General features: G+C 37.6%; 1 protein-coding gene across 3 annotated transcripts in view; it reads right to left on the bottom strand.

Annotated features, from left to right (window-relative positions):
- Positions 1-4,084: 4,084 nt before the first annotated feature.
- Positions 4,085-7,908, bottom strand: part of Pi3K59F (phosphatidylinositol 3-kinase 59F) — an 87,354-nt gene continuing 83,530 nt past the window's right edge. The window contains exon 8 of one of the 3 annotated variants that reach the window (XM_067774407.1): positions 4,085-5,374. The gene's annotated coding sequence lies outside the window, so the exon portion shown is untranslated. The remainder of the gene's footprint in view (positions 5,375-7,908) is intronic. The other 2 variants (XM_067774406.1, XM_067774408.1) reach the window with 2 other exon arrangements.

Below are 7,908 nucleotides of genomic sequence, written 5' to 3'. Positions count from 1 at the left end.
GGGCCCTTCCGGGATCATTTCTGCATCCGTGTGGGATTTCATCGTGGTCATTGTCGGACTATTTCGGGCCCTTCAGGATTCATTTCTGTATGGTTCTCGCGATCCGGCGTGGATCCCCTCGGGGTCATTTCGGAACTTTTTCTAGACTATGTCGAAATAATTTAGGGACCCTTCCTGGAAATTTTCTGTTTTTGAGATCCGTCCGGGAGCCCGTCAGGGTCATTTCGGAACTTTTTCGGGACTATTTCGGGACCATTTAGGTACCCTTCAGGGATCATTTTTGTGTGGTTCTCTGGATAAGTCTAGAATCGTGTCGTTGTGATTTCGGGTTTTTTGGGAACTATTCCGGGAACTTTTGGAGATCCTTCCGGGGCATTTCTTGATGGTTTTCGGGATCCATCCGCGATAGCGTCGGGGTCATTTTGTGGCTTTTTCTGGATAATTGTGGGATCATTTGGGGATCATATCAGGTTATCAGCTCATTTAGTTCTTTTTTTTACTCAATTACAAATATAAAATGCATTAAACAGAAAAAAAATTTTAAACAGACAACTTGATATGCAGGCTAACGTGAATAGCCCACATATTTCATTTTCTCCTTGCGGACGGGGCCGCGGGTAAAGGCTAGTATATAATATACTAGGGTACCCTCGCCCGCTTCGCTAGGCGATAAATTCAATGATTTGCTGAAAGAGAATAAAATTAATACGAAACAAAGCAAAATGCTTTGATACAATTTCATTCGAACTTTATTGTAACGCTTTTTGGTAGATAACGTTTTTGGTTTTTCCATCTTTCGCGTACATGAATAATGACGATGGTTTGCCTACTCGTGAGCAAGCTACATACAATTGTCCATGAGAAAAAATTGGGTATTCTAAATTAATAACGCACATTTGTAGACTGTCCTTGCGCCTTATTAATTGTCATAGCGAAGGCAAGGCGAATGGGGAACTGCAAACGTTTCAAATCGAATGGTAAATCCGTCGGATCAGTGGAATTCTGGGTATCAAAACGTCTTCTCCTTTATACTTCCCTTTCAAAATTGTTGCTTCGATAACGTTACCCATTAGCTTCTTCACAGCGAGTCTGGTACCGTTGCAAAGTCGTGGCACATTAATGTTGCGCAGCATAATAATCGGTGCTCAAATTTTTAATCGTAAATTATGAGGTAGTAGGCCTGGAAAATCGACTGAGTTTAAGAATTCAGTTGGATAATTTACGACATTATCTTGATCAGTAATAGTGTCCATTGACTTATATGCAACTATGTCACCAGGTATTTGATCAACAATAGCTGCATTTATATCACTGACGTCCTTATTTTTCCCAGCTAAAATTGCTCTTTCGCTGAGCCAATCATTATTTTTATAATGTTGAACTATGTTTGGAAATACAATCTGTATCAATACCTCTTTATACTGTGCAAAAGTGCAGAAATTGTTAGGCAATATAATCATTCCTATTGGATCGACAGACATTTCGCCATTTCCGGTTTTCAGTAATTGCTGTGAAAATTCAGCTGCTGAAGGATCATTTTGTAGTTGAACACGTACGTTTTTAGTAAGTATAAGCGTGTTTACATGTCTCCATAAATACGATGATTTTAAACATGCATTGATTTCATCTGCAGCGGTGGATTTTGGGATCACAGGTAATGTTTGCCTGAAATCTCCAGCCAATAAAATCATGGCACCTCCAAAGACTGTTTGGCTTCCCCGTAGATCTTTCAAAGTTCTATCAAGTGCTTCCAATGATTTCTTGTGGGCCATAGTACACTCGTCCCATACGATGAGCTTACATACTTTAAGAACTTTTGCCATTCCAGATGTTTTCGAAATATTACATGTTGGTGTTTCATTTACCTGCATATTCAAAGGCAACTTTAATGCAGAATGTGCTGCGCGACCGCCTTCCAGTAATGTAGCCGCAATTCCGGAAGAAGCGAGTGCCAATTCAACGTTATTATCTGATCGAATTTTTGTTAATATCAATGAAATCAAAAAGGTCTTGCCTGTTCCCCCAGGAGCATCCAAGAAAAACAATCCACCAGTTCCATGGCTAACATTATTCATGATTGTATCATAAACACGGCGCTGTTGGTCATTCAATTTCGTTAAATTTGGTGTTACAAATGTGTTTAGTTCATTACAATCATAATGGTATTCACGCTTCAGTTCTCGATTAAACATATCATGCATTGGACGATTTGCTGCTGGTATGCCCAATTGTACTAACGATTTGTTTGACATCGACAAACAAATGTCGTCAATCCTTATCAATGCTTCATTGTAAATATCCAGTGTGAATTCCAACTCATAATTTGCATTATTTCGACGCATTCGGTGTAAAATATCATCTGCCTTATAATCTATGAAATTATTCCATAATTCCAATGGATTAGTTGGGGAGCACATTGTAATTATTATCGAAAATAATGTTCGTATTTGATGTGGACTGGCTATTACAGCTGAAACGGCAAGCGTATCTTCTCAATGCTTATCATCCTCCAACAAATTTAATTGTTGACATGCTTCACGATATGTAGCGCACAATTCACCATTAATTGTTCTTAAAGCTTGGAATGATGTTGGGCCACGAATATTAATTAATAACAATCGCAAGTAAAAACACTCAGCATTATTTGGATGAACTGCATAAATGCATCGTAATGCATCTGTTGAGAACACATTAGGATGACCTTGAACTGGTTTTCCTTCTTTTCGCCTTTGAAATGTTTTCCTGGATTTATCCCATGTGAAATATTGTGGCACTTCTGCATATAGCAAAGTTCTTGCAAAATCGTCCGATTGACATAAAAGAAAAAAGGCAGTCAAAGTTGTAGACGGTGCACTTGTTGCTCTAAGCGCTCCATTTTCAGGAATAAAATAAACGCGTTGGCCATTTCCAAGGTGCGTTTGTGTATGTGTGCTGAAGCATCTCTCATAAAGTGTACAAACCTCGGTGTTTATGTTCACTCTCCTTCGAAAAAAATTTGGAACTTAGCAGCATGACACAAATCGAAAAATTCGTATATTTATTGAAAAAATGTTGTACACATGAAATGATCTCTAGACGCTCGTCACCCAGAGAAACATTACCACTCATCAGCAAGCTTCCTTTTGATACCCATATTGAAGTACTCATTAACAGCTTCCATTTGATACCCATAATTTAAAAACACATCCTAAGGTTATTCTGATCCACGTTTTGGGCAATATCTCGAGACCGTAGTCACCCAGATGTATGAAAATTACCCTCTGCTAAAGAACTCATCAACAGCTTTCATTTGATATCCATATTATATAAACACATTCTAGGGGTATCTGGGTCCACCTTCTGGCCTATATCTCGAGACCCTAGTCACCCAGGGGTACGAAAAATTATCATGTTCTAAACCACTCATCGACAGCTTTCATTTGATATCCATATTGTATAAACACATTCTTGGGGTACCCGGGTCCACACTTTGGCCTATATCTCGAGACCGTAGTCACCTAGGGGTACGAAAAGTACCCCATGTTAAAGTACTCATCAGAAACTTCCATTTGATACCCATATTATACAAACACATTGTAGGGTTATCCGGGTCCACGTTTGGACCTATATCTCAAGACCCTAGGAATTGAAAAAAATTTTTTTTTGCTAAAAACCTTCCCCTATTTGATCCCTATAATATGAAAAAAGAACGAATAAAATTGGCCTCGTATCGGCCCCAAAAGATGGACAGGAACGAACATCATTTCATTTTTATATATGTTTAAGTGAGTTTCTCCACTTAAACCACTCTTCTATGACTCACGCTCATGTGAAGAGTCTACGAGTACTGTGGTGACTCACGTTCCCGCAGTTTTCCCCACATCAGTCACACATATGTGCATAATGCATCCCTGCATGCACTCGTCACTATTTGACAACTCATTGGAAGGGGCTTCTAATGTCCAAAAGGTTATATAAGCGCTGGGCGCTTTGCCACTTCCTTCTCTTTTTGCATCACCAATCCACAAGACGGAGCATCTCCCGTAACGACACGGGATCCTACTCAGCAACAACTACAATCAACATACATAAGTATTCAACATAATTCTATTAAATCCCTTTATTTTGCGTAAATTAAAGTTTCATTTGGAATTGCTTTAAAGAATTACATAGCAAATAAATTTTGTAAATAATTGAATAATTTGATACACTACTGAAAGTGAATACGTAACTTTAAATTAATCTTGTTAGACAATTGTTTGAATAAATGAATACCATTGAATTTAAAATATAAATCAGCTCGTGATTTAACAATATATATAGATATAATCACCCTTATTGTCATTGGATGAACGACGACGACTCACGACGACGTTTTAAATTCGGTATTGCCGTTGTCGTTTTCGATAACTATTGACGACTATTGACACATGTTTGGTATTGGCTAAGCAAAATTGCTGTCGTCGTCGCCCTCACACGACGCCATTTGTGTCGACGCTGTTTTTACTGACGACAGAAGGAAAATTTGTAAGTAAAACATTTCTTTTTTATTAATTAAATATACAAATATGCATTGTTTTTTTTAGATATTCAAAATGAAAATAACGAGTGCGCAATAATTCGAGGTTCTTGTAGTTGGGCTAGAAAAAATCGGAGTTATTTCTGATTTTTTTTTCTATTGAGGCTAAGCTCCTCTTTATTATTTTCGTCACTAGAGCTCATAATAAAACATTTTTGTAAAATCTTGAAATGAAATATTTAAACAAATCTCAAATCGCGATAAAAGATACAGAAATAGTAAAAAAAAATCGAACAGCTGATCCAGAAATGGCAGAGATGGTATATTTTCCTTTTGTTTTATCGATAAATTGTCGTCGTCGTCTCAACAAGCTTAGCCAATACTGATTTGGTGTCGAAGTGACGACGACGTCGATACGATGTGACGTCGGCTGAAATACGACGACGATGTCGACGACGACAATGACAATAAGGGTGAATGAAAAAACGTTTATTGTTTATTTGACTACTACAACGGTCAATTACGAATCAACGATTTGTGCGCAGTTGATTCAACATCTTGTTACGATGGATAAAATTGACAGAAATTTCGGTTGAATTGGCCCCTATTTCGGTTGATTTTACCAGTCTTTTTCTGTCAGTGAGGTGTCAGATGATTCTTCACTTCGTCCTCCCATCGGAGTGGGATTTATAGTGTATTCGATACTGAAATATCATAGTTTTTGTGTTTTTTCAAATTTGTTTATAGCATTAGTAGCGAAACCGACCTCGGGTACCAAGGAGCATGAACAATTTTTTTTTAAGATATTCCAATTTTGTAAGCATAAATTTCTTCAGTATGTTCTGCCTTCCCTGCAGGCTAGAAATAAAACAGAGACTAAAATAAAGAACATTTAAGCATTTCCTTTATATAAATGTACAAAAATCAGCGAAAAATGTGTCCTTATATAAACACATATTCTTGATGATAATAGTGCCTTATTTATTACAAGGTGAAAAACTTACATTTATTAATTCACATTAATCAATGCATTCAATACAATAAAGTACATATCACATATATTCATTAATTTTTAAGCTACTTGAAAATTGTTCATACTGTAACGAATTTTAGGAAATTCCGCTTATTTGCAACCTTCTGCTAACGTTGGAATCGCTAAATTGTTGAATAAATAACTCCAATATTCAATAATGCAAAATGGGCTTTATTTGACTACTTTGAGAATACTTCACAATAACACTTATACTTCACAACCAATAGCGTGCTTAAATCAAAACTGATTACTGATTACTCATCTTGCGCTTCTTTTATATTCTCCGTCGCTTCATTCGCATATTTCTACTAAAGTCTAGACGTTTCGCCTTCTGCTGTATCTCCTGCTTGGTAATCGAACTACATACATGTGTTTGTGAGTATCTCTTCGTTGCCTTGTATGTATGTGTGTAAATTATGATTGATTTGTTTACGTACATACGAGTGGCTGCTTAGTATCAGCTATAACCAGATTAATCCGCTGCATGTTAAATTGCATAAAGACTGCTTCACTATGGGAGTTGTATAAGATTAAAGTAAAAAATATTGTGACGAATATTAGTGACACTAAGTGATACTCCCATCACTAATCTGATACTAAGTAAATAAGACCACAACAACAATAAAGCAAACTGCTACACTTGTATGTACGTAAACAAATTATTCATTGCCTGCACACATACGTGCGGGGCAACAGAGAGAGATACTCACAAGCGCATGTCATCAGCCGCTCACCCCAGCGGGTTAGGGGATCAGAATATACCCGCGGTAGGCATGCCTGTCGTAAGAAGCGACTAAAATACCAGATTCAAGGGGCTGTGTAGCGCAACTTTTCAGGTTGCCAGCGCAATATATAGCTTCTCCAAACCCAATTGTCAACCTCACCTATCCGCGGCGAATCCTGTTTCACTAACAGACGAGGCTCTGGCGACCCCAAGCTCCTCATGGAACTTGGGGGTAGGGAGGGAGGGAATGGCCTGAAGGTTTAATGTGGCCACACAAATCGTTCCCGAGATGGTCGGGCTAGCACCTTAATGGTGCTATGGTACCGGAGCGTACCGGATTTGTATCCGGCAAAGGACCATCACATCGATAACACTCCCCAAAGCCTTCGGGGAGCAACCTTATCGCTACAACAACAACAACAACATCAGCCGATCACACATACACACGCATATGGATACAAATTGCAAATATACGTGTATATAGCTAGTAAATAAGTATCAGGACAGATTATCACGTTGTAAAATTTTTGTTTTTCTTTTGCTTAAGTGAAAAAGTAAGTAAGCCTATTTCTAACTGCTCTTTTAATAAAAATATTCCCGATCTGCGGTAGAAACCAACCTGAAATGACTTATTCTCGTTGGAAATCAGGTCTGGCCATATGAGGAGTAACATTTATTTTTTTTTCGCAATTTTTTTTAAAAACTGCGAGAGCTAAAAAACTGAATAAACATATGTAAATAGGCAAGTTTAAAAGCCCCTTTTACGGTCAAACTATTATTCTAAGATATTAATAATTATATATGTTAAATATAGCGCTTAAATATCAATTTAAAAATGAGACTAACACAGATGCCAAACACATTAAGGACGCTACGTGTGTTTAATGTTGTTGTGTTGAGAAACCAAGCAAGCTTCATGCAAGCGAACTCAGATTTGATCCCGAAGCAAATGAACAAAGAGTGTGGACATAGTTGTTTTGTTGGAAGCGGGAGTCAGCAAATGTGAGTAAATGTGCAATTTTATTTACTGATATTCAAAGTGTTTTCAAAAACAAACTAGAATAATCAAGTTGAAGTATTTATTAATTTTCATTTGGCTGTAATAATAACTTCACAACTAATTGCGTGTTTAAATCAAACTGCTTCGTCATGCCTCAGCTTGCGCTGCTTTTATACTCCCGTTTTGCTCGTTCACCCATTTCTCCTAAGGTCTAGTAATTTCCTCAACTTCATGCTTGGTTACCAACCATATACATGTATATTTGTAGTTTGTAACTATATGCGTGTGTATATGTGAGTACTACGTCGGCTGATGATGACATGCGTTTGTGAGTATCTCTCCGCTGCCTTGTATGTACATATGTGTGTAAATGATGATTGATTTGTGTACGTACATACGAGTGGCTGCTTAGTATCAGCTTAGTGATGCCAGCATCAGCTTAGTGCTGCTAATATTCGTCACAATACATATATGCCAAGCTTGGATTGCTACAACTGACTATGTGGCTTGCCTACTCGTAAAATTCTTTCCTTCAACTCATACTTATAGATACTTGCATTAGTTTACACCAGCGGTCCTCACTTAGTTGAATAATTATTGCCGCCACTTCACACGTATTATTATTCTCTTTCGTTTTTAGTTGTCGCTGTACA

Source organism: Eurosta solidaginis, chromosome 3 (assembly GCF_040869045.1).
Source record: "Eurosta solidaginis isolate ZX-2024a chromosome 3, ASM4086904v1, whole genome shotgun sequence".
Lineage (NCBI taxonomy): Eukaryota > Metazoa > Arthropoda > Insecta > Diptera > Tephritidae > Eurosta > Eurosta solidaginis.
The sequence above is the reverse complement of the archived record's forward strand: the minus strand, read 5'-3'. Positions and strand labels throughout refer to the sequence as shown.